Source organism: Carassius auratus, chromosome 5, assembly GCF_003368295.1.
Source record: "Carassius auratus strain Wakin chromosome 5, ASM336829v1, whole genome shotgun sequence".
NCBI lineage: Eukaryota > Metazoa > Chordata > Actinopteri > Cypriniformes > Cyprinidae > Carassius > Carassius auratus.
This window is the reverse complement of record NC_039247.1, coordinates 26,405,729-26,433,062: the sequence shown is the minus strand read 5'-3', so window position 1 is coordinate 26,433,062 and position 27,334 is coordinate 26,405,729. Positions and strand designations below refer to the sequence as shown.

Genomic DNA, 27,334 nt, shown 5'->3' with positions numbered 1-27,334 from the left:
AAGTCCAAACCCTGACTCAGCAAATCTGCAACATTAAAGAAGAGCTTGACATGGTTCAGAGAGAACTGAAAAAGTCCTACAGACTGTGCATGGACTCAAATAAAGGGCACCCTGTTGCACGTCACACAGCCAACATTTCAAATCCCCTCAACCCTGTACACAGATACAAAGGTGGGAGAAAAAGCCTTCTGTTTGACATTTCACAAGTCAGCTTCCAGAAAATCTCTGCAGGGGCAGAAGGAAAGGGATTTATTCAGACAAGCCCTGAAACAGCAATTAAACTCAGATACCTCAACCAAATGGCCAGAAACATCCCTGCATTCACACCAGAACTTGCAGGAGAACATGATGTCCACACTCACTTAAGAGAGATTGACTTTTTCCTGCAGTTTTGGACCAGTGTTAAACACCAAGATAAACTCTTCTGCACTCTTCTTATCTTCTCTGGATCACCTCTAACCCGGAAGTGCAATGCTTCCTGTTTCGACAGCCAGGACACATTCCATCGGACTGCCAGCAGCTTAAACAAGCCATCATAAAAGAATTCTCAGACCCAGAGTCTGAACACGGATTGATCACTGCCCAAGCCATCGAACAGGGCCGTCATGAAGCTCCTTATGATTACTATCACAGACTTTGACAAGCTTAAGGCTCACAATTACCCTGGCATGGAGGAGGACAACAGCTTCAATAGCATTTCCTCCGAAACTTCCGAAACCATCCTATTCTAAGTCACCATTTAGGCATTATGGCCTGCCGCACAATGCCTATTTAACAACTGCGTGACCTGACACAGAACAAACACCACGGTATGTCCAACAGCAGTCCACCACAACATCCTACTCCACACATGCACTAAGCTATATCAGACTTTAACCTGACACAGAAGGCCTTTAACCAGCACAAGGCCTTCACTAAAGGTGTTTGTAAGACCACACTGATTCTGAACTACACATCCCAGAATCCAAAGCAGGCACCAAGTGCTCAGCAGTGCCATAATGCAAGTGTCAGTACAGGAACAAGAACAATAACAAACGATCTGACACAATACAAACTCAGGACTATAAGTAGGCCCACAGAAACAAGACGCACCTGTCGCTGATCTGATTGCTCATCAGCAGCAGCTTACGCTGATGGCCAATCAGAGCAGTGACACAGAATGAGCAAACGGATCTGCAAACTGTGACATTACCCCAACCCCTAAGAGCATCACCTGACGCTCTAAGAGGGTCCTACCTGTCGATTGTAGTCATCGATAAGGGAGCGATCCAATATGTCCCGGGCAGGAACCCAATTCCTCTCCACCAAGTATTGGAATCCGCATCCCCTCCACCTTGAGTCCAGAATAGGACTAACCGAATAAGCCATCTATGATTCGCGGTGGTGGGGGAACTGGGGTAGGCAAATTAATAGCAGAACGAATGAGGGGCTTAATTTTGGAAACATGGAACACGGAATGAATTCTCCGGTATACCGGAGGAAGTTTAAGGCGGACCGACACCGGACTAAGGATCTTGGTGACGGTAAATGGGCCAATAAATTTGGGAGCTAATTTTCTACAAACGGAGCAGAGAGGAATATCAGTAGATGAAAGCCACACTTTTTGACCAACAATATAGACGGGAGGCTTCGACCGGTGGCAATCGGCCTGGGCCTTGGTGCGTAACCCCACCTGGAGAAGAGTCACCCTGGCTGTTCTCCATATGTCTCTGCACCTCTGGACGAATTCATGAGCAGAGGGGACCGTGACTTCAGATTCCAAACTGGGAAAAATAGGTGGCTGGTACCCTAAACTACACTCAAATGGAGATAAGACTGGGCAACACTGGTAATGAGTTATGCGCGTACTCAACCCAAGAGATCTGCTGGCTCCAAGAGGACGGATAGTCTGGAGTTCAGCCCCAATAGTGTTAAATACCAGAGCACCTCAAGGTTGCTGTCTTAGTCCTTTATTATATAGTCTGTATACTTATGACTGTATTGCAAAGTATCCCAAAAATAGTATTGTGAAATTTGCAGACGATACTCAATGGTAGGACTTATTGACAGCAATAATGAAACTCCCTATAGGGATGAGGTGAGTAATTTGATCATGTGGTGCCCAAGAAATAATCTGTCCCTGAATGTGGGGAAAACTAAGGAGGTTATCATAGATTTTAGAAGAAATAAACCCACACATACACCCGTCTACATCAATAACTCTGCAGTTGAAATTGTTAATACTTTTAAGTTTTTAGGCATTCATATTTCAGACTCCCTTTCATGGTCTTGGTCATCCACATCACCTGTGCCATTAAGAAGGCACACCAGAGGATTTACTTCTTGAGGTGTCTTAAGAAATATGGTATGTCTTTAAATATTTTTTTTTTATTTGTTACCGTTGTACAATTGAGAGTATACTGACAGGTAATATTACAGTGTGGTTTGGAAGGGCTACTTCAAGTGAATTGAATCTTCTGACAAAGTTGGTTAAAACTGCATCAAAAATTATTGGGGTTCCACTGGAATCACTACAGGATATTTATTGGAAACGTAGTACTGGGAAGGCATTGTGAATTATACAGGATGTTAGTCATCTGGCACATAGTCTCTTCTCATAGTATGTTTGTTTTTGTTTTTTTATTATCTTATTTATTGACTGGTGCTGAGAGAGTGCTAAGGCATATTGTATTTCATTGCTGTGGTACTCTGTATGAATATGCATATGACAATAAAACTGAAACTTCAACTTGAACTTCTTTGACACCAAACATTGCAACCCTCGTTCCAACTCTTGGTTGGCCCTCTCCATCTGACCGTTACTCTGGGGATGGAAAACCCGAGGAAAGACTAACACTCGCCCCCAACAATCAACAAAACGCTCTCCAAAATTTGAATATAAACTGGGGACCCCTGTCAGAGACCACGTCCATCCGGAGGACATGAATACGAAAACCGTGGTCAATGACAGCAACCGCTGTTTCTCTGGCAGAAGTTAATTTGGGCCGAGGGATGAAATGAGTAGCCTTCGAGAACCTATTCACCACGGTTAAAACTACCGTGTTACCCTGGGAGGCAGGCAGGCCTGTGACGAAATCTAGCGCAATGTGTGACCAGGGTCTCGAAGGAACTAACAACGGCTGAAGGAGCCCCACTGGGGATCGGGTGGAACTCTTACAACTAGCAAAGACTGAGCAAGCCAATACAAATTGACGAGTGTCACGAGCAATAGATTGCCACCAGAACCGTTGCTCAATAAGAGAAATAGTAAGACTTACTCCTGGATTACAAGCCACCTTGAAACAATGACATGTAATTGTGAATAAAAGGCTGGTAAAAATTGGCAAAGCCCAGAAACCTCTGCAGGGCCTTATGGGAATCTGGAGTTGGCCAATTTACCACTGCCTGAATCTTGTCGGGATCCATGCGCATCCCCTCGGATGACACGATAAATGACGAAAACAGACTGTGCATGAAAAATGCATTTCTCCACCTTGACGAAAAGCCCATTCTCTAACAGCCTCTCAAGCACTCGCCTGACATGCTGAACGTGTTCCTGGAGAGACAAAGAAAATATCAATATGTCATCCAGGTAAACATATAGAAATTGATCGACCATGTCTCTCAGCACGTCATTAACTAGTGCCTGGAAGACCACAGGGGAGTTGGACAGGCCGAAAGGCATGACTAAGTATTCACGGTGCCTCCTGGGGTTGTTAAAAGCGGTCTTCCACTCATCTCCCTCCCTGATGTGCATCAAATGATAGCATTCCGAAGGTCTAACTTTGTGAATAAAGAGGCTCCCTGCAGTCTCTCGAAAGCTGAAGACCTCAACGGCAAGGGATAGGTGTTTTTTATCGTGATGTTGTTCAGCCCTTGATAGTCAATACAAGGATGCAGGGTACCATCCTTCTTACCCACAAAGAAGAATCACACCCCTCCATGAGTTTGGCTGCTAGAGAATCAGAAATATATTTCTCCATGGCCTTCCTCTCCGGTGCGGAAAGTGAGTATAGCCCGCTCTTAGGGGGAGATGTACCTGGCAATAACTCTATGGCACAGTCATAGGGACGATGCGGAGGAAGAGAAGCAGCCCGGGACTTACTGAACACTTCCCTCAGGTCGAAGTACCCCTCGGGCACGTTAGACAGATCCGTCTGCTTCTCCTGCAACACAGAACGAGACACAGAAGAACAAGCAGACACCAAACAAGATGCATGACAATTCTCACTCCAAGACATGCTGCCAGTTTATGTGAGGGTTATGTAGTGTGAGCCAGGGGTGCCCCAAGACCACTGGAGCACCAGCAGAGTCAATGAGGAGGAACCAAATCTCCTCCACATGCTTGCCAGACGTGACGAGACTGATCGAGGACAGAAGCTGACCACCCAGAGCATTGACAGTGATGGGAGGCTTGATGGAAATGAGGGGGATCCCGAGTCGGTGGACCAAGCCTTGATCCATGAAACTTCCCTCCGCCCCAGAGTCCATCAAAGCCTCGCACTGATAATGAGAGGTGGCCCACTGCAGTCTCACTGGGAGAAGCGTTGATTCGCGGGAGGATTCGCATAGGGAAATGACATCCAGTGGCGGTTCTGCATTGAAATACACCCTGGGCGAGACCATCCCCCCCCCCCCACACACACACAAAAAATAGCAAGTTCTGCACAAACAGTTATATTTTATTATAACAACATACGTGGTAATTTCTCAATTGCACAAATCCTTCATTAGAAAGCCAGACTTAAGTGAATTATTATTATTTATAATTATCATTTATAACTATTGCCATTTAAACAGCAAACACACTTTTTAAGGTGCACAATTTCCACCTCCAACATTGCCAAAGCACAATGAACACCATTCTACACAAAATATGAGTACAAGTTATCAGAACTTAAATAAATATGCACTATATTAATATGCCAAAAATATATACAATCAGATATATAAAAAGTAACAAAAGCAGAGAGCAACAATTGTGGTCTCTCACCTCAATTAAAGCCTCTCTCACGACAGCTCCCTGGTACCTCATGGGCTCGACGCTCTTGACCTTGCTCTCCCACCTTGTTTCTGCCCACATCTTTAAGGTGATGCTCACATGGTTCTTTAGTATGGCCCATCTTTGGGTGGAGGCTGAAAATAATTTGTACAGCTTTTGCAGGACACCAAAGTAACTTAAACCATCAACAGATCCCTTAGCAGCATCACACACAACTAAATTCAATGTATGTGCCCCACATGGCACAAACAGAACTCGGGGATTCTTTTCTAAGAGTCTGGCTTGAACTCCCTTATTTTTGCCTTTCATGTTTGCCCCGTTGTCATATGACTGTCCTCTGCAGTCTTCAAAAGGAATTCCCAACTCCTCAAGTCTCGTCAGGATTATGGATTCCAAGTGCTGGCCTGTGGACTCCTCTGCCTCCAAAAATCCCATAAAATGTTCCCTGATATGGGGCTTCTCCATCAGTGACACCACTCTAATGACCACTGACAACTGTTCTGTGTGGCTTATATCTGGGGTGCAAATTATTGAAAAAACGTTAGTTGTCCCACTTTTTAACCTCACTGACAGTTCCTTCCATGCTTTCATGCAATTGAGGTGTTCTGTACTGTTTTCATGTGATGTGAGATCATTGCTTGCATGTTTCCAATTTGCCATTCCTGCACTTGTTAAATTGATGTCCCTCTTGGAAAACAATTTGCAGCAGAAGCAAAAGAGGCTGTTTTTCTTAATTGAATAAATCAGCCAACTTCTTGCCATCTTTTCACCACTTACTAATGTCTTCTTAAAATATTAGTGGTGGCAACTTCTCCCATCACTCTCATTCCTACGGAAAACAAAGCCAGGTGGCACCTTACTTGGTCCTCTGTGAACCCGCTCAGTCTGAATCCTGTCAGTCAGATGTGAGGGCCAGTTAGCAGGGTCGGTTGACAGAGGCTCATCCTCACCAGTGGGGCTCAGTGGGGACTCAGCTCCAGGCATTTCTATCAGATAGCATATTGGCATATTACTCAAAACACACAGCAGTGAAAAAACACAGTCCTACTCATAAATTATAAGAAATTTACCCCCCCCCCCACCCCCCCCACCCACACACAAACGATATGCACACCTGAAAGCTCATGCTGGGGAGAAGTAGAGGAAAAGAGGTCTTCATCCTCAATATCAGATATTTGTGGAGACATATGTGTAGCGGAGGAGGTGGTTGGCTCATCCTGACCAGTGGTAGAGGATGCTCCAAAATATTTTAGAAGTGCCCCTGAAATTGAAATTGAATTGCATTTGAAATCAAAAGACCATAGGATAATGTTTTATAATGCTAAAACAGCCTGGGGTCAAATTGACTCAAAACATAATAGAAGGGTTACATAAACATGCTCGTACACACTAAATGTCTGTCATTACACGCTATATCCTCCTAGACCCGAAAAAAAAAACAAAAAAAAATTTATTTATTTCATTTTTCCCGCCATGTCATCACATTGTTTAGAGCATAGAAACAAATAGTAAAAAAAAAAATATATATATATACAGTATTGTTCAAAATAATAGCAGTACAATCTGACTAACCAGAATAATCAAGGTTTTTAGTATATTTTTTATTGCTACGTGGCAAACAAGTTACCAGTAGGTTCAGTAGATTGTCAGAAAACAAACAAGACTCAGCATTCATGATATGCACGCTCTTAAGGCTGTGCAATTGGGCAATTAGTTGAAAGGGGTGTGTTCAAAAAAATAGCAGTGTCTACCTTTGACTGTACAAACTCAAAACTATTTTGTACAAACATTTTTTTTTTTCTGGGATTTAGCAATCCTGTGAATCACTAAACTAATATTTAGTTGTATGACCACAGTTTTTTAAAACTGCTTGACATCTGTGTGGCATGGAGTCAACCAACTTGTGGCACCTCTCAGCTGTTATTCCACTCCATGATTCTTTAACAACATTCCACAATTCATTCACATTTCTTGGTTTTGCTTCAGAAACAGCATTTTTGATATCACCCCACAAGTTCTCAATTGGATTAAGGTCTGGAGATTGGGCTGGCCACTCCATAACATTAATTTTGTTGGTTTAGAACCAAGACTTTGCCCGTTTACTAGTGTGTTTTGGGTCATTGTCTTGTTGAAACAACCATTTCAAGGGCATGTCCTCTTCAGCATAGGGCAACATGACCTCTTCAAGTATTTTAACATATGCAAACTGATCCATGATCCCTGGTATGCGATAAATAGGCCCAACACCATAGTAGGAGAAACATGCCCATATCATGATGCTTGCACCTCCATGCTTCACTGTCTTCACTGTGTACTGTGGCTTGAATTCAGAGTTTGGGGGTCGTCTCACAAACTGCCTGTGGCCCTTGGACCCAAAAAGAACAATTTTACTCTCATCAGTCCACAAAATGTTCCTCCATTTCTCTTTAGGCCAGTTGATGTGTTCTTTGGCAAATTGTAACCTCTTCTGCACATGCCTTTTTTTTAACAGAGGGACTTTGCGGGGGATTCTTGAAAATAGATTAGCTTCACACAGACGTCTTCTAACTGTCACAGTACTTACAGGTAACTCCAGACTGTCTTTGATCATCCTGGAGGTGATCATTGGCTGAGCCTTTACCATTCTGGTTATTCTTCTATCAATTTTGATGGTTGTCTTCCGTTTTCTTCCACGTCTCTCTGGTTTTGCTCTCCATTTTAAGGCATTGGAGATCATTTTAGCTGAACAGCCTATCATTTTTTGCACCTCTTTATAGGTTTTCCCCTCTCTAATCAACTTTTTAATCAAAGTACGCTGTTCTTCTGAACAATGTCTTGAACAACCCATTTTCCTCAGCTTTCAAATGCATGTTCAACAAGTGTTGGCTTCATCCTTAAATAGGGGCCACCTGATTCACACCTGTTTCTTCACAAAATTGATGACCTCAGTGATTGAATACCACACTGCTATTTTTTTGAACACACCCCTTTCAACTAATTCAACTAATTGCCCAATTGCACAGCCTTAAGAGCGTGCATATCATGAATGCTGGGTCTCATTTGTTTTCTGAGAATCTACTGAACCTACTGGTAACTTGTTTGCCACCTAGCAATAAAAAAATATACGAAAAACCTTGATTATTCTGGTTAGTCACATTGTACTGCTATTATTTTGAACAATACTGTATATATATATATATATATATAGAAAGAAAGAGAGAGAGAGAGAGAGAGAAATTACATTTTATTCATGTTATGCTATGGTCACTGGGACTCAGTTGTTTAAAAAATAAAATGACTTTAAATTATATGTATAGGCAAAAACAATGGGATTTTATTTTTTAATCACCAAAAACTTTTTGGGTTTCAGGATATTTTTCAACCAAAATTTGTATATTAATCTAACTTTCATGGAGGTACCATTAGCCATTAGGTTACTGCCTCAAATTATACGCATGACACACTTTTAGTTATGACTTGTAAAACTATACTTAGGAAACTATACTTAGCATACTGTGTAGCAAATAAATAGCAAATGTTCATCTTTAACCTACAGATTTGAAAATGCCGTTGGTTATTTACAGGGCGCCTAACGTTAAAAAAATGATGGAAATGATAACTGAACTTGTAACAGTTTTATTGCAAAGCACAATATTATAAATTAGATCTTGTCATTGAGTTGAAACCAAATTATTGTTGTATAAGCATAGCAAGCATCATAGCAAAAAGGCTAACAAAGAGTTATACCCACTAATTATTAGCCCTTCATTCATGAAATGGATACTGTAATCATACAGAGACAATAGTTGCATACCTTTATCTTTTGCTGGTTTCTCCTCTTCTTCTTTTCTTTTTTTTCGAAATTGGGCACCTGATAGCTCTGATCTTTTCTTCTCCATCTCTGTTTATTTGGCACTCGACATTCAACAGATTTCCCATCCCCCCAACTGTCACTCACGACCAGAAGTCAAGACTAAACCAATTCACCTTGATGACTGCATAATCGTTTTGTTATACCTAGTTTCATTTGCAGGAACTATAGGCCTGTATTATAACATAATGAATGAAATGTGTGTTATTTGGAAGAAAGTCGAGGTGTGTGACTGATTTTATAGTCTATTATTAATTATATTACTAGTGTGGATCCCCCGTCCACCCCCGCCCCGTCCGTTCCATTTGAGAGAGACCCAGAGGTGAAATGTCGCACGCGCCTCTGGCCCCACCCCCTTACACTTCTCTCACAACACAAAGCTTCTGTGTGCATTTTCAGTGAGTGTACATTTTCAGCAAGCAGGGGCGCCGGCAGCTGCAGGGAGCGCCAATTTGCCAATTCGACACACAGTGAAATGATATAAATGATGAAAAACCGCTTCGCGACACAGAGGATTTTTTATTTATCTGCTCGTGCTGCCGCCCCCAATGTGTCACGAAAAAATGACACCCCGGGCGGCTGCCCGGTTCGCCCGTGCCTAAAACCGCTACTGATGCCATCCGTCAGTAACCTCACTGCTTCTGATGGACCCTTACTTTTACCGGGCATTTAATTGCGAAATAACCTGCTGCTCCACAATGCAAACACAGGCCCTGCACTCTTCTGCACTCCTTCTCCTCCTTGAAAAGGCGAGCTCTGCCTACCTGCATGGGTTCGGGATCGAATGCGGTACTGACCGTATCGCAAGGAGGAAAGGGGGGATGAGCCTCCATGTCTGGAACCCGATCTCTGAGTCGCAGACCATCACGACGTCGCAACCTAGCATCCATTCGGATGGCCAAGTCAATCAATCCATCCAATGCAGTCAGTAAGTCCAGAGTGTATATCTCGTCTTGGATACGGTCATCCAACCCATGCAGAAACATGTCCCACTGTGCCTCACCGTTCCAGCTGCACTCCATTGCCAGCGTCCGGAACTTGATGGAGTCGTCTGCCACCGACCTGTTGTGTTGTTGTAGATCCGTCAGTACCCTGGCCGCATCTCTGCCAGACACAGCCTGATCGAACACCTTCCTAAATTTCACTACTGAAAGCTTGAAACGACTCTAGATACTGAAGTCGCTGCTCCCATACTGCTGTTCCCCACAGCGCCGCTCTACCTGATAGCAGTGTGATGACGAGTGCAACCTTGGATTCCTCCGTGGGAAATGATGAGCACTGCAGAGCGAAGAACAGTGAACATTGAGTCAGAAATGCGCCACAGAGTTTGGGCTCACCCAAATAGGCAGCAGGCGGTGACAGTAGGGGTTCCGTGTTGCTGGTAGGTTGGCTGGTGTGTGAAACGGCGGATGGTGTGGCCACAGTGGGCAAGTGGACAGGCTCGACTCTCAGCTGTTGTATCTGGGTGGTGAGATCTGAGACCTGCGCTACCAAGGCCTGAACTGCTCAACCGGTATCCGTGATCTGTTTACCACAGAAACAATACGAGCCTGTCGCTGATCTGATTGCTCGTCAGCAGCAGCTGATGCTGATGGCCAATCAGAGCAGCGACACACAATGAGCAAACGGATCTGCAAACCATGACAGCAAGATCCTTCTGCAGAAAGAAATTAGCCAGCGGAGGACAGAGCCATCACCATGGCAATAGACCCAGGTACCAGGCCAACCACTGGAAGCAACCAAGGATAAAAGCATCCTCATCCTGCAAACACCACGGTATGTCTGACAGCAGTCCACCACAACATCCTCCTCCACACCCTTCACACAGGTGCTGAACAGAGGCTACACAAGGACAGCTGGACATGTCTACTTCAGAGTTACCGGAGCTGCTGACACTAGCATAAGAGCTCTTTGAACAAAAATCAACTGAGGAGTACTGGGAAGTACAAACTTATGACTCATTACCTGATGCAACACAGCATCAGACCGCTCCAAAGTATGACCATCCATTAAAACCAGTCATCACTCCAGAAGCAGCCAGACAACATTGGATGGAGCAACAGGTCCACATGCCCAACAGCGAAACTTCTATCAACCCAACTCAGGCAAGCTCAAGTCAGTGCCACCACAAGAGCAAAGCAACACACCGCAAACATCAGATTACACTGCAGAATCTCCATAGCAATTCCCTGCGACCCCTGGAACCACCTGCACTTTCACCAGTGAGAGTATTACCTGACTGTTCCACATTGCGGGTACCACAGATAGCCTACTGGCTAACAACATCGACAAACAAACATCTTACCTAGACCAACTCACTTCAGCATGGTAGGTGACACAGCCTTGACACCTGCTCCATAGGTTCAAGGACCCACACCTTGCTACAACCTACATCACCACAGAGTACCACCTGGCAGCATCCACCATGGCACCACAACAACTCCTGGAGGCACCAACAGCCAGAGAGCCACCACTGTCTCCCAGCCGTGAATGACAGGTGCATGTCCAATGTTCTACACTTTTGACGCTGTTGTCTATTGGACGAATCAATTCAATTATTCATTAGATCAACATATGATCATAGAACCCTCAGCCAATAAACATACTAGGTGCCAGGATGTCTGTGAATGACACTAGACCCATGGTTACCATGGCAACCACGACACCTCAGCCAGACCAGATAACTTTTATGGCCTGAGACTGTGTGGAGAGTTCTCTCTGAAATTTACTGCTATTAAAATGGACTCTTCTCTAATTAATTCATAGAAAAACCTTTCTTTCAAAGAACACACATATTTATCAGGCCATTGTGTATGTTGTTACTGTTCTTGTATATTGTCTTTTTCTTATACTGTTTTATGCATACTTGTGATAGAACTGCTCATTCATGTAATTTTACCTATATGTAATCTTACCATGTTTAGTATCTATGAATTCATCTTCTGATGATCTAAACAAGAGTGTATATTATATGCTGATACCTATGCAATATATATGTCTTCTAAGAATCCTTACTAGTTTGTTTATCAACTTCTGATCCAGTTACATATGCAAATTACCAGGCTTTTGCACAAAGTGTTGTATAACTCCCCAATATTTCCAAACTCCCGCTTGGAATTACAGCCTTTCTCATTGGACAAGCCCTTCCTAAGAGACGTGAACCATCTCAGACTTTAAAAAGGCCCACACACAGTTCTGCCTCGTCTATTCGACCTCTTTTCTTTTTCTTCTGCTAAAACTAGGCCTCGTCCCTTGAATTTCCATTCACCAAAGATCTTAGGACCTCAGCTGATGTCTCTTTTAGCTCTTGTCACTTTCCGCTGGGAAGAAACTCCTAATCACTATCGAGTCAGGACACCTTTGGAATTCATCACTCTTCAAAACCGGAAGAATGTGATCACGACTCCTACACCACCGAACCTCCAAACCAAGACTTTACATCCAGACGCTCATTCCGGGCCAAGGAAATTAAAGTATCATACATTTAACAAAACAAAACTTTGAAGAAGATACTCCTGTAGCAGATCTAGACAGGAGGTGCTGGGGAGGTGGTGGGCTAGTAAGAGGATACGCATTTCGCGTATGTGTGGTGAGCATGGAACGTGTCTGGTTTAAGTTCGATGTGTTCCTAGGTCAACATATTTTGTTGACCCTGGAACAACATTTTACTCCAAAAATATATTCTTAACCATATCCCTACACCTAAACCTAACCTTAACCATGAGTAATCCCTAAAATCAGAGGAAATGATAGATGAATGACACTGATTTAAAAGCACCAAACACTGATTTTAAGCATAAACTTCACAAAATCTATAAACTGGTTCTTCAAATCTGATTGGTTAATCACAATGTTGTTCCAGGGTCAACAACGATGTTGTCCCAGGAACATGTCTCACTTGGTAAAATCAGGTTCTGCTCTGGTTTATAGGCACACGTTAATTATGATTAGAACCTGATTGGCTGGGAACGTGATTTTGAATGAAGCAATTTGAGCGCCAATAGAGTTTCATGGCTGAACTACTCATTTCAGTCATGACAACTCTCGGAAAGGATTTAAAAAGCTGTAGTGTTAAAATTAGAAAAGCATGTGTTTGGTCTTGGCCGACTAGATCTGCTACACTGCTCCTGCTGCTGCAAGACTTGCTTTTACTAAGGAAGATCCCCCCAACAAAGCAGGCTCTGGGCTGCTTAACATATAATCCCTCAACCCTGCAGATCTATCTGCCATGACTGGTGCTGTGGCCCTGAGAGCCAGTTTACTGGATATGTGGGCTTGCCACACTTGCACTACTAGGCAAGAAATGTTATTTTTATTATTTATTATTTTATTATTATGTTTTTTAGTTAAGTCTAAGATAATTGGCTGCCAGATTTAGAAATGCTATAGCAGTTATTAAATATGGAGACAAAAGTTATGCCAGATTCATATGTATTATTTCCATCACCACCTGGTCACCATTCAATTGTGCTTTCAATACATTAAAGAATTCATTAACTTTTGGCCTTTAACGATATCTCTACAATTAGGACTGATATAGCTTTCGTAAGCAGCTGATGACCAGCAGCCCATTTCCTTAAGAGTAGAGGTCGATATATTAGGCACTGCTGTGATTGAGTGCAAAGTTTATACTGCACTCCAGCTTGAAAAAAATAAATAAAAAATTATCCGTCCCGCAATCACAGATTCTAGCATACTAGTTATGTCAACATTCAAAGGTAAACGTTATCCCACCTGTTGAAGAGATACTGACCTGCTACAGTCATGCCAAAAAATATGGACACCCTTGTTAAATATGATCAAAGAAGGCTGTGAAAATTAATCTGCATTGTTAATCCTTTTGATCTTTTATTTAAAACAATTCACAAAAATCTAACCTTTCATTGGATAAGAATTTAAAATGGGGGCAAATATCATTATGAAATAAATGTTTTTTCTCTAACACACATTGGACACTATTAAGGACACCCCTAGGAATTCTTATGAGTAAAATAACTCCTATTCACAATTTTGAGAACTCCAGGGTGATTATGAACATGAAATTATCCAGCCATTGGTTCCTTTTTCACAGAAATATAAATGGTGGGAAACAAAGCCCAAATGCCCTTAATCATCCATCACAATGAGAAAAACCAAAGAATATATTTCTGATGTGCAACAAAAGATAATTGAGCTTCACAAATTAGTGAAGTGGCTATAAGAAAAGAGCTAGAGCAGTGAAAATTCTCATTTTCACCATCAGAGCAATAATTAAGAATTTCCAATCAACAGAAAATGTTACTAAACTGCCTGGAAGAGGACATGTGTCTATATCATCCTAATGCATGGTGAGGAGGTCAGTTTGAGTGGCTAAACACTCTCCAAGGACCACAGCTAGAGAATTGCAGAAAATAGTTGAGTCTCGGGGTCAGAAAACCTTAAAAAAAATTGTCAAACAGCAAATACATCACCACATATTATTTAGGAGGGTTTCAAGAAAAATCAGGGTTTCCTTTGAAAAATCAAAAATCAAGATGGGTTTGGTGAAAAGAGGGATAAAAAGTACCCCATGTGTACAATGAAATATACTGATGTGTTTTTGACGTTGTAGGCCTATATTTCTGCTGGAGGTCCTGGAAATCTTGTTTAGACACATGGCATCTTTGATTCTATCAAATACCAACAGATAAAAAATCTAAAATTGACTGACTCTGTTAGTCAGTTTTTCACAGCCTTCTTTGATCATATTTACCAAGGGTGTCTATATTTTTGGTCATGACTGTAGTAGTAACAACTGCCTGTTTTTGCAACAAAAAAAAGTTCATGGCCAATAATTTTTTTTTATTTTTGGCAGGTGTGGCAAAAAGTTAGTTTTAGGCCCTGTCCTAAAATCTTCTAAACTCTTAAACCATACCTGTTTTTTAACATCCAGGAGGATCCGATTACAGAGAGGCAAAATAATATCTGAATTATAAGCAGTATTATTTCACCCTAATGCTTAATACTGCAGGACAGATACTATATAAATTTAAATTGTGCATATGTATGTGTACACACACACACACACACACACACACACAAACATATATATATATATATATATATATATATATATATATATATATATATATATATATATATATATATATATATATAATCAAATATTTAAGCAGTGTGGAAATAGACACACAAAAGTTAATTTGTTAAAATTACTTTGGGGACCAGTTTGATGGTGAAGTGTGATGTCTGTTTGGTGGATTTGCTATTTCTTGCATCAAAAGCTTACTGTGTTTATAGTGTTTATTCATAAAAGTCTAATTCTGTTTAGCCATTTTTTTTTTTACATAATAATGAAATGTGAGTTATACACACAGTATTTGTCTTTATACATTTTTTTGACTAATATGGGTAGTATATTACTTTATATTTTTACTATATTTATTTATTCATTTATTTTTATATAATAATAATAATAATATTATTATCAACATTGTTGTTTCAGAGATAATCAGAATGTGAAACATTGCTAAATGTTAAGGCAACCAAACAGGTGTCACACTCCACCATCGAATTGGGGATTCTTTACACTTTCTTATTCCTTGACTCGTCACACATTGACTCTTGGTCAGGAGCCCTTGGCATACATTTTTAACACACAGTTTGCCCCTTTAATGCAGTTTTTCCATGTGCAGAGTATTTATTTGATTTTAATAAGAAACCTTTGAATCAACACACACTGTTGACAGGGAAAGTTATTATGTCAGTCTTGATTGTGAAATGGCATCGGTTCTCATGTCTTATCTCAAGCTCTGTCATGGTGAAATTCAGCTGTATTCTATGAATGAAACGGCTGTATTCATAGAGCAAAATAATTTTCAGCTCCCTCGTGACGCACTCTGACACACCTTTCAGCTGATGGATTTTATTTTTCAACAGTTTTTATATATGAGAGTGTGTTTTATGTTGAATGTGAATGTATCTGCATGATTACCATCTGTTTGAGTGCAAATCAGCCCAAATCAGCTCGCTATTACTGCATGATCACGGCTATCAAAGTGAACGCGACTATATGAATAGAGAGAGTGGATTATTCACTATATGGTGCATTTGTGTTACTACCATCTTTATAAGTGGCCATCAGCACTTATTTGCATCGTAATTCATTGTAAATGCTGCATTTCTAGCAATCTCAGGATTTTATTTACAGTAGGGAATTTACAAAATATATTAATGGAACATGATCTTTACATAATAACCTAATGATTTTTGGCATTAAAGAAAAATGTAAAATTTTGACCATTCAGTGTTTTTTTGGCTATTGTTAAAATTGTACCCCAGTGACTTAAGACTGCTTTTGTGGCCCAGGGTCACATATGTGATGAGTTGAGAATGTGTGTACAGTTTAAGCAATGTGGAAATACACACAGAATAGTAAATTTGTTAAAATTACTTTGGTCCCTAGTTAGATGTTGAATTGTGATGCCTGTTTGGTTGATTAGCCATTACTTCAGAATCCTACTATTAATAGGGTTTTATTATTTTACACCAAAATATTTTTATATTATATTTTTGATGTCAAGAGCTGGTGTTTTAGTGTTTATCAATATTGCCATTGCATTCAGAGATGGTGAGAACGTTAAATATAGTAAAATGTAACGTCAACCACATCGTACTTCACCATCTAACAGGGGACTAGTGTGCTTTAGTTTAGTGAAATCACTACTACATGCACAGATCTGTTGCTGTGTATGTTTAGCATTGTGCAGTTTAGCCTGTGTAGAAATGGCCATGCAGTTTTGAATAAAACAGTCACCTAAACATGGACATATCTAAATTAACTGATTTTGTTCAAGTGAAAAATATTATTTAACATCACTGAACCAAACTTACACACTTCAGTTTACTCCAAAAAATAAATACATAAATAAATAAATCATTTTATGGGTTAAATCAAGCAGAAAGAGCTCTTTTATTTAACAATTGCAGGTGAATACATGTAACAGTGAAGAATTAATTTGTTAAATAAAATGACTTCGGTCCCCAGTTAGATGGTGAAGTGCGACACCTGTTTGGCTGATTCACCTTTTCTTGCATCACAAACACACAAAAAGTTTGTGTATTATACAGTAGGTTGACAAGCTAAATGGGCTTTACCGCCACGCATTAACTGAATTCAGTTGCATGATAAAATAATTTGCTTAACTACTGCCAGGTGGCGCAAATGGACGAAATTTGAACTGACTGTAATAATAAAATGACGGTTTGTAAACTAAGATGAAAGGACACGTGACACATCAATAGCATTATATTATAACATTTTAACATCCTTAAAAACAATTATACAATTTAAAGTAAGAGTTAATTTAAAAAAAGTGGGATAGTCTTAGGCTACAGTAAAAATGTAAAAGAAAGTCTTACTGCATGCTATTGTCATTAAACAGTCATTACTATAGTATATATATATATATATATATATATATATATATATATATATATATATATATATATATATATATATATATATATATATATATATATATATATATATATATATATATATATATTAGGGTGTAACGGTTCACAAAATTCACGGTTTGGTTCAATACGATACACTGGTGTCACGGTTCGGTAAGGTTCGGTACGTTTTAGATACAGCAAAAAGAAAAAAAATTAGCAGACAAATTTCCTTAATTAAAAAAAAATATATTTATTAAAACTAACAGTTTTTTTATTTTTTTTTTTACATTGAACTGATGGAGCTATTGTTTACCCATCGTCTATGGTGTTTTCTTAGCAGCATATTGTATAAAACAAAAACAGCTCCTTATAAAAAAAAAGAAAAAAAAAAAAAAGAAAATGTTATATTGTTGTAGTAGTTATGAACAAATACAAAGATGTAACTTTTTATATGGAACTCTATAACTCTTTATATTGAGTGTGTTTTTACTCAATTGGTTCTCTATAGGGCTTATGTTTTTTGGAACAAAGCAGGAATTACGGTCTGGCTGAAATGGGCTCGTGAATGCATGTTCTTAAAACCTGCGTTTTCCACTACAGAGTAATGCGCTCGCTCACTCAGTATGCGCTGAAGGCTTGTTGCAAAATGGCCAATGCGTGTAACAAACCAGAAACAGAAGATCTTCCAATAACCAACAGGTCTGGTGTTTGGGTGCACTTTGGATTCCCTGTAAACTATAATGGTGATGATAGAATGAATGGTAAATAGCAAGGTCTCATATCCGCGGCTATAACATAAATGTAACGTAAATGTACCAATCGCCGCAGTGATGTCTTTTGCCCTGTTTGAATCCGTTGGAAATGTCTGTCTAAATGCTGCGGGGATAGTTTGTTGCGTGTATGTTTCTCCTTTTTTTCATCTTTTCCCAGATACTGACACACTAAGGTGATGTCGGCGTAAATGAGTTGACATGTTTTAAGTATTCCCGCTGTTTTTTTTTTTGTTTTTGTTTTTTTGTATTCCCTCTGGTGTACCCTATTTTCATGTAGCAGATGCGACCATTGTTTTTTTTATCCACCACTCTCTTGCAATCATAATTATAGTTTACAGGGAATCCAAAGTGCACCCAAACACCAGACCTGTTGGTTATTGGAGGATCTTCTGGTCTCAGTGCGTACTGAGTGAGCGAGCGCCTGACTGAGTAGCCTAACATAAACATATAAGTTGGTGTTTTTTTTTTTTTTTCTTCGGGGGTGTCAGGGGCATTGCCTGTTACATCGTTTGGGTTATTGCGCTACCTTGTTGAACGCATAACATTATATTTCTTACACTTTTTTTATTTTCCAAATATAATTAATTAGTCCAACAAACCGTTCGGTACTACATAATGCGTACCGAACCGAAAGCCTCGTACAGAACGGTTCAATACGAATACGCGTATCGTTACACCCCTAATATATATATATATATATATATATATATATATATATATATATATATATATATATATATATATATATATATATATATATATATATATATATATAAACAAACCAGAATTAAAATATAAAATGTTATAATCTGTGTGTGTACACACACACACAGATTAAAAAATATATATATTTTCATTCTGGTTTGCTCTTAGCAAAATAAATAAATAAAATCCTTCAAGTTCCATATGAGGAACAAAATGAGAATGGTCCAGCGTTAAGACCGCACTAACAGCAATAATTCTTATTAACTGCTATTGTTCTTGATTTTTCAAACTGTCTCCAATATGCCTTAACTGTGTGAGCAAAAATTGAGTATGGTATATTTCTGCTGTTTTATGCGCAAGTGCCTCACGCGCACATATTCATGGTAAACAGCGCAGTTCAGCATGAGCAGCGGTCTACTGTGGCATATTTTTGCTCTTTATAATATTTTTCCGTCGATACTGAAACACACTTGAACCACAAAGCCTATTTTACCTAATAAATAATAGTTTAGCTACAAATACGCAACATCACGAAAATGGAAACATTTGTATGTGTCTATAATGAGAGAGGTAAACCCAACAGGTAAGCTAGTGGATATACTGTATATCAATTTATTTAATTTACTTATTTCGTGTTTATCCCATTTTTTTTCATTGCATATTAAAATTTGAGAATAAAAAATCCTTCTACCCCCTAAAAATTATCTTCACATTCACTTGTGCGCTCTTGCGCAATACCTTATTCTCACGTTGCTCAATTGTGGATGACGTAAAAGTGTTTTATATAAAGGTTGCTGTCCCGTTTTGTACATGAATTGTTAATAAAAAAAAAAAAAAAAAAAACCTAATTATTTTGTTAGTTTCATGATAACATGTAATCAAGGTCTTCTGTTATATAGGCTATATTTAATATTCAATGTGGCATTTTCACCCGTTTAAACTTAAAATTCCACGAGATTTTAAATTCCGTTTAATAGTATTAAAAATTCAGATTTAAACTAGTATAAAAACGCATTAAATTGTTTAAATTATTTCTATAAGTTAAAGTAGACAACCTTAAAAATGTTTTGTCATGACTTTTTCACCGGATTACATTCTGATAACAAGCTGTATTCGTTTTCCTTTTTATTATTATTATTTTTGTTTTAGTTTATTGAAAATAAATTGGCTAAAATATAAGCAGACATGTTTAAATTAAAACAACCACAAAAACATGACTAGTCTTGAGGGAAATATAGGTTTTATTATTTTTATAAATCGCAGATCGCACAGACCAGCATCTTAATATTATCGCACATTAGAAATGTTTGGTGAGATAAAATGTGCACGATAACATTAAGCACATCTCTTCGCCATCGTTACTCTTTATTATTAAGCAGGAGTTTACGTTAATGCGTGTGCGTGCGCCGGGCTCGTTGTGGTGTGTATGTGTGTGTGTGTGACTGACAGACAGCCTCCGCGGCGCGCATGAGAGATCTCGCAGATCTCACAGACAAACGTCTTAATATAATCGCACATTAGACATGTTTGGTGAGATAAGATGTGCACGATAACATTATTAGGCAAAAATACATAGTATACTATTTTTTTCCCCTTGTTCCAGTACCGAAAGCAGAACCGATAGCGTCAGATCTTACTAATACGGTCTTTCATAATTTAGCCCCGGGGCCAGTTTAATACCGGGTTTCGGTACACATCCCTACTTATACCTGACTTATATTTTTCCTCTCACAAACTTATTTTTAGCTGTTTAAAAATAAAAAAAATAAAAATATGCAGCAAACAAAGAATAGGTGAAGAATCCGTTAAAATGCAACTATAGACGACTTATATATTTTTTCCGCTGAGAAACTCAATTTATTTTTTAGCGTGTTTAAAAAATTAAAAATAAAGAAAACATGCAGCAAATGAAAATAGGCGATTAATCCATAAAATTCTATACTTCAGAGCAGAGCCTGCGCCTAATACAGGCTATCCAGGTTTTTTTTTTTCTTTCTTTTTTGTTTCATTGCATCTGAAAATGAATTGATCAGCCTCCCGCGATGCTCAACTGTGGACGATTTAAAAATATTTGATATAAAGGTTGCTGTCCCATTACATACAGGAATTGTTCATTTAAAAAAAAATCGAATTAGATTGTTAGTTCTAATTATATTATTAAGTTCATTTAGACTATTTAACATGCCCTGTGACATTTTATCATTTTTTACTTATAAACTCCTTGAGAATTTAAAGTTAGTTTAATAGTATTTAAATTCAAGTTTAAAAATAGGTTTTAACTGCTAAATACCAACAACCATACTGCATGGGAATAAATAAAATGCACAACATTTCATCATTCATGTTTCTGGTGTTTGGATCATAGACAGTAAAAGAAATGGACACAGCGACCCCATTGGAAATCAACTAAGACAAGTGAAGCCCATTTTTAGCGTTTTTTAGCACTTCCAAAAGGTGACTTCCATTTTAGTCTAGATGGAAATAGGGGTCCACCCGCACCCCCTGGCTTTTTTTATGCCACCTGACTTTTTTAAATCCTTAAAGTGTCTATTGTCATAATCTGCCAGGTGCCAAGCTGAAATAATGTCCCAAAGGGTTCTTTTTAACCCTTTGCTGGACCCGACCGGAACCCGAAAAATCTAAAAGTGATATAGAAAGTGACATAACATTAGAAGTAAACAACATACAGAGACAAATGAACACATTTTCCCATACAGTTCTGACCCCAGGAATTTAATGGAATGGTTATTTTTGACATTTGACGACATATTGACCTTATTTCTGGACAAAAATAGCAAAAAATGGCCAAAGATATGCAGAGGATCAACTATTTTTTCGTTTTCTCAAGCGCATAGGGTGATTTTTTTTCCACAACATATAATTTCTTTATCATTCAAGTGTCTATTATAAGATTAAATTGGGTACCAAGCTGAAATAATGTCCCAAAGGGTTCTTTTTTTAACCCTTTACTGCACCCGACCGGAACCCGAAAAATCTAAAAGTGAAATAGAAAGTGGCATATCATTAGAAGTAAACAACATACAGAGACAAATGAACACATTTTCCCATACAATTCTGACCCCAGGTATTTAATGGAATGGTTATTTTTGACATTTGACAACATATTGACCTTATTTCTGGACAAAAATAGCAAAAAATGGCCAAAGATGTGTAGAGGATCAACTATTTTTTCGTTTTCTCAAGCACATAGGGTGATTTTTTTCCACAACATATTATTTCTTTATCATTCAAGTGTCTATTTTAAGATTAAATTGGGTACCAAGCTGGAATAATCTCCAAAATACTTGATTTTTAACCCTTTGCACCAAACCCGAAAAATCTAAATAGGATTTAAAGTGGGATAACTTGTGATGTAAACAACTCACAGAGACAAATGGACACATTTTTCAATACAATTCTGACCCCAGAAATTGTTATTTGTCATGTTTTATAACATCTTGACCATCTGTGATCAAAAAGAGCAAAAAAAGTTCATTTGACAGCGTTTTTATTATACTTAACAGCCTGAAATAGGGTTTATTTGAACCTTTTACTTCACCTATCCTGAACCTGAAGATATTTAAAATAGTTTTACTTTTGAAGTTAACAAAACAAAGCAAATTAGCTTAAATAAAATAAATGAGTAAATAAAACTACAGAAAAAATCCAAAATGGTCCAAAAAGTTGACTGAGCATAAACGTCTCTAGGTTACGTATGTAACCCTAGTTCCTCGAGGGAACGAGACGCTGCATCGAAACGCTTTGGGGGAACGCGTTTAGCGTGAGCGACTCTGAATATGATATCTAATCTGTCTTATAGAAGAGTGTGACATCACGGGCGAGGTGACGTAAGCGACCAGGAAGCTATAAAGGCACGAGCCGCACAGCTGGCTTCAGCTTCGAGTACCAGCAAGCGCCGGCAGGGGTGCCGGGGGTATGGCCTCGAGACGCAGCATCTCGTTCCCTCGAGGAACTAGGGTTACATATGTAACCTAGAGACGTTCCTCTTCAGGAACTCGAGCTGCATCGAAACGCTTTGGGGAACGAGTACCAACGCTGCCAGACTACCAAACCCCTGCCTAGTGTGTATCCGAAGAGCACAGCTTAGGACGAGGGGAATGAAGTGCCTGGAGTGACTGGCATGTCTAAGCCATAGAATCTTTCAAAAGTAGAAGGCGTGGAAACCCCGTAGCATTGCAGATGTCCAGCATGGACGCACCTGCTAGAAAGGCCTTGGAGGCCGCCATACCCCATGTAGAGTGAACCTTGGCTCGCGACAGCAGGGGACGACCAGAGGGCTCAGAGTGGCGTTGATAGTCTCAACTATCCAACGACTAGTAGTCTGCTTAGAAGCAGGGAATCCCCTCTTGTGGGGACCGCAGCATGCAAGCAATTGGTCCATTTTTCTCCACAGGGCAGCTCTGTGGGCGTATGCATCCAGCGCTCGAGCTGGACACACACAATTTAGCTTCTCTTGGTCGGGCTCCCGAAAGGGAGGAGGAGAGAAGGCCTGCAGCACTACAGGTTGTGGTGTGATAGAGGGCACCTTAGGAACATATCCCGCTCGAGGGTATATGAACACTTTGGTCATGCCAGGTGCAAAATCAAGATAGGTAGGGGCCACTGAGAGGGCCTGTAAATCTCCTACTCTCCTCAGAGAGGTAATGGCCAACAGAAAGGCAGTTTTAAGAGTCAGATGTCTATCTGAGATATCTTGAATCGGTTGAATGGAGATTTGTAAAGAGCCTCTAACACCACACCCAAGTCCCACTGGGGAATACAGAGAACAAAGAACAAAGAACAAAGAAACCAAGGTTTCTTTCACATGTCTAAGGCACGGAGGCAGCGCCGCGTGACCTTGATAGTGCAAAGTAGATTGCCCCTTGGGGAAAATCCCTTGGTCTTGAGCCACCACTGTAGGGGTCTCATGTACAGCAGGCCAAGAGGTATCACGTTGGATGCAGCTGCCATCAGACCCAACAATCTCTGAGATTGTTTGACAGTGAGTGACTGGCCTTCTTTGACTCTCTCGACTGAAATGCAGTTCGACTCGATACGAGCAGGGGACAATCGTGCCTGCATCGCGGTCGAATCCCATACTACGCCTAGATAGGTGGTTGTCTGAACCGGAGAAAGCACACTCTTCTTGGCGTTCAGTCTCAAACCCAGCTCCCCCATATGTGCGAGAACGACACCTCGATGCCGAGCCGCAACCTGCTCTTGACTGAGCTTAACTCAACCATTCATCGATGTGGTTGAGAATGCGGATGCCCTGCATGTGCAGGGGGACCAGAGCCGCGTCTACACATCTTGTGGACATGCGGGGTGAGAGTGCAAGGCCGAAGGGAAGTACTCGATATTGGTAGGCTTTGCCCCCGACAGCGAACCTCAGAAACTTCCCATGTTGTGGAAGGATGGAAATGTGGAAGTATGTATCTTTGAGATATATTGTGACAGACCAGTCCTCAGACCTGATCTGATCTACAACATGCTTGATTGTGAGCATTTTGAACTTCAATCTCATAACTGAACGATTTAAGACCCTCAAGTCTATAATCGGACGCAACCCCCCATCCTTCTTTGGAACTGTGAAATACCAGCTGTAGAACCTGGACTCCCTGTCTTGAGAAGGGACCACCTCGATGGCCTCCTTCTCTAATAGGGTTTCAATTCCTGTTCCATAACCAGACCCTTCCCGGGGCCGACCATCGTCGGAATGACCCCGTTAAATATCGGCGGTACAGAGCCGAACTGAATACGGTAGCTTTTTCTACTGTGTGCAGGACCCATTGAGATACATTTGACAGTAGTTTTCACGCTGCTAAATAATCTACTAAGGGAATCTGGTGTAACAGGCCCCCGCAGGGGCAGCGAGTGTCTCAGCCCCCCTACGCGCACGGGCAGAAAATACTGAGAATGATGCTCGCTGGGGACCGCTGCGCCCTGGAAAACTGGCAGGGTTGGCAGACCGGCCCCCAGAGGGCGAGGAGGCGAGACGGGAACCGTGTAATGCGGTGTATGTCGCTCCACCCCAGTAGGGGCCGCCGTCTGCAGTCGTGACCGAAACGTGTCAGGACTTCTTAACCGAGAGCCTCAGAGCCTGAAGTACATCCCTCAGATCCGCCTTCGGCTGGAAAAAACCCTGGTTCAGACTACAGACAGGGAGGGCTGCTCTCGCCCAACAGCCCCTCCAGTATACATAATTTCTCAGAGTGAGATAAGTGTCATTATATTCCTCAGAATTTAATGCAAACAAACAATCAGATGAGTAAACACGGTCTGCATTGTTGATATAATTCATATCTAACTTCGAATAGTCAGATATATACTGAATTTAATTCCTCAGAATTAATGCAGTTAACCAATCAGACGAGTAAAGACGGTCTGGATTTGGTAAGATTTACATCAAAACTGAAAATGATGTAGTACACGTGCAGCCTCAGCAACACGCGAGCCGCTTAGTCATACAAACAATATAAATCTCCTCGGAGATAAGTAGCTGCAGCTGCGAGTTCACAGAGGGGGAAGGAACCGCTTCGCGTGCTTCCGAACCTCGATGAACTCTAAATCTAGGGAATACGGGTGGAGATAGGCAGAGCTGTCTTCGATCCGTCCTAGATATGCGAGAAGCACAGTCAGCCCCCTTATTTTTATCTTTATTTCGAGAGCTGGCTGCATGAGCTGCGCTCCTCATTAATGCTGCTCATTATACAGTTAGGCATAATATGTTTGTGAAACTGATGCTTGTGTAACTGTTTGTCTGTGCAGCTGATGTTTATGCAGCTTATGTTTGTGCAACTGCGAGCTCATCGACGCCCTCCGTTTTAATCTCCTCGGAGAAAAAAAAGGCGGTGCATCACGGCCGTCACTCGGGGGGAAGGACCGAGCACTCAGGCTTCCGCACCCGGAGATCGGGCAGATCTGGCGGGTGAGGTAGGAGATAGGGACGCGCCCATCTCCCTACCCTCCAGCAGATCTATCTGCGAACCCAGCGAGTGCAGGCGCCGCTCCGCCTCGGCGAAAGCAGGACCGACACCGCGAGGAACGCTGGCGAAGACTCCCCCACGAGAGAGTCCTCCGGGATCGAAGCGTCCACACTGGCTTGTACCAGTGCAGGCAGTCAGCTCCCTCAAGAGCCGAAACAGCGTGCCTCAATCCCAGGCAGGCCGCGCACAGACCGTGTATTCTCACTCGTGATGAACACACAATCTGAAACGCGATCTGGATTCGCCTTTCAGATGTCTCGTCTTAGCTTTGCTCTTTGACTATTGCTTACTTTTCGAGGAGCTAATAGTGACAAACAACAATAAATAAGACTGACAAGACAGAATGACATGCACACACAGAGCGCTTGCTGAAAATGCAGAAGCTGAAGCCAGCTGTGCGGCTCGTGCCTTTATAGCTTCCTGGTCGCTTACGTCACCTCGCCCGTGACGTCACACTCTTCTAGAAGACAGATTAGATATCATATTCAGAGTCGCTCACGCTTAACGCGTTCCCCCAAAGCGTTTCGACTCAGCTCGAGCTCCTGAAGAGGAACTGCAAGTTTTTGAATTTTGGGTCTTTGCAGTTGGTGGTCGTCGGTTCATACCTGCAGATCACCATCTCCCACTGCTCTCTCTTTTGGAAAAATTTCAGTAAGTATTTGAAACTATAATTAAGATATACCTTTGTAGTCATAACTTAAAGTGATTTTTCAACAGTTTTTACTATTATCACAGGCTTTTGGAAATCGGATCTGTATTCTTGACTAGCAGTGTTGGTAGCTTAGTTGGGTGGGGGATTTGAGATATGAGACTCTGTGAAGACATCAGTTCACCATACCACATGAGGGACATTTATGAACAGATTACATTGAAATTAGAGGACTTGTCTTTGGATGCAATTGGCTATCACCAATATTGCTATAAAAGCTTTACAGGGAAAATAAATCGTTTACAAGTGTAAAAGGCTTCTACATCTGGTGAATCATTATCATTGAAAAGGGACTCTCTGCGCCATGTCAAATCACTGTCAGTTCAATCTGAAGGAGCTCCAAGAAGGTGTTCCTTCTTGTTTCCCAATCAGTGCATTTTCTTTGACAAAGCAAAATCCAAGTTCAAGGGCAAGACTGAAGAGCTTACAAAGTTTCAAAGTTGGAGACACAAGAAACCAGGCTGGAAAGTTATTGAACCTAGGGCACAGGAATTAAAGAAAGAGGCTCTTTATCGCAAGGTGCAGGGCAAGGACCTTTTTGCAATGGAAGCTAAGTATTATCCATCATGCAGAAACAACTTCAACACAGAGTACCAAACCCATGAGCGTGGAAGGGAGAGAGTAGAAAAGGCAGCAGACAATACTGACAGCCTGCAGGCCCAGAAGATAGCAGCACATAACAAGTCATATTGTGTTATAAACGATTACATTCTTAGGAATGTGACTGAATGCAAAGAGGTTGTCCAGCTAAGACATTGGAAAATCAAGGTTTTCCTAATCCTGAATACCGCAGTGAGAAATTGGCAAGACAGTTACAGGGAGACAAAGACATCTCTCATGAACTCACATTCTCCAAGGTGCAACAACATGAGTGTATTAAGTTGAACCTCATAT

At 40.7% G+C, this 27,334-nt stretch overlaps 1 protein-coding gene and 1 long non-coding RNA gene across 6 annotated transcripts in view; one reads left to right on the top strand and one right to left on the bottom strand.

Moving 5' to 3' along the window:
* Window positions 1-27,334, top strand: part of LOC113084081 (serine/threonine-protein kinase PAK 3) — a 302,344-nt gene that overhangs the window by 225,795 nt on the left and 49,215 nt on the right. The gene's annotated exons all lie outside the window — the stretch shown is intronic.
* On the bottom strand, window positions 2,337-8,808 carry LOC113084300 (uncharacterized). The gene is made up of 3 exons (XR_003283668.1): window positions 8,775-8,808; window positions 6,096-6,242; window positions 2,337-5,967 (listed from the first exon to the last, which is right to left on the bottom strand). It is a non-coding gene; the product is annotated as an uncharacterized LOC113084300 (long non-coding RNA).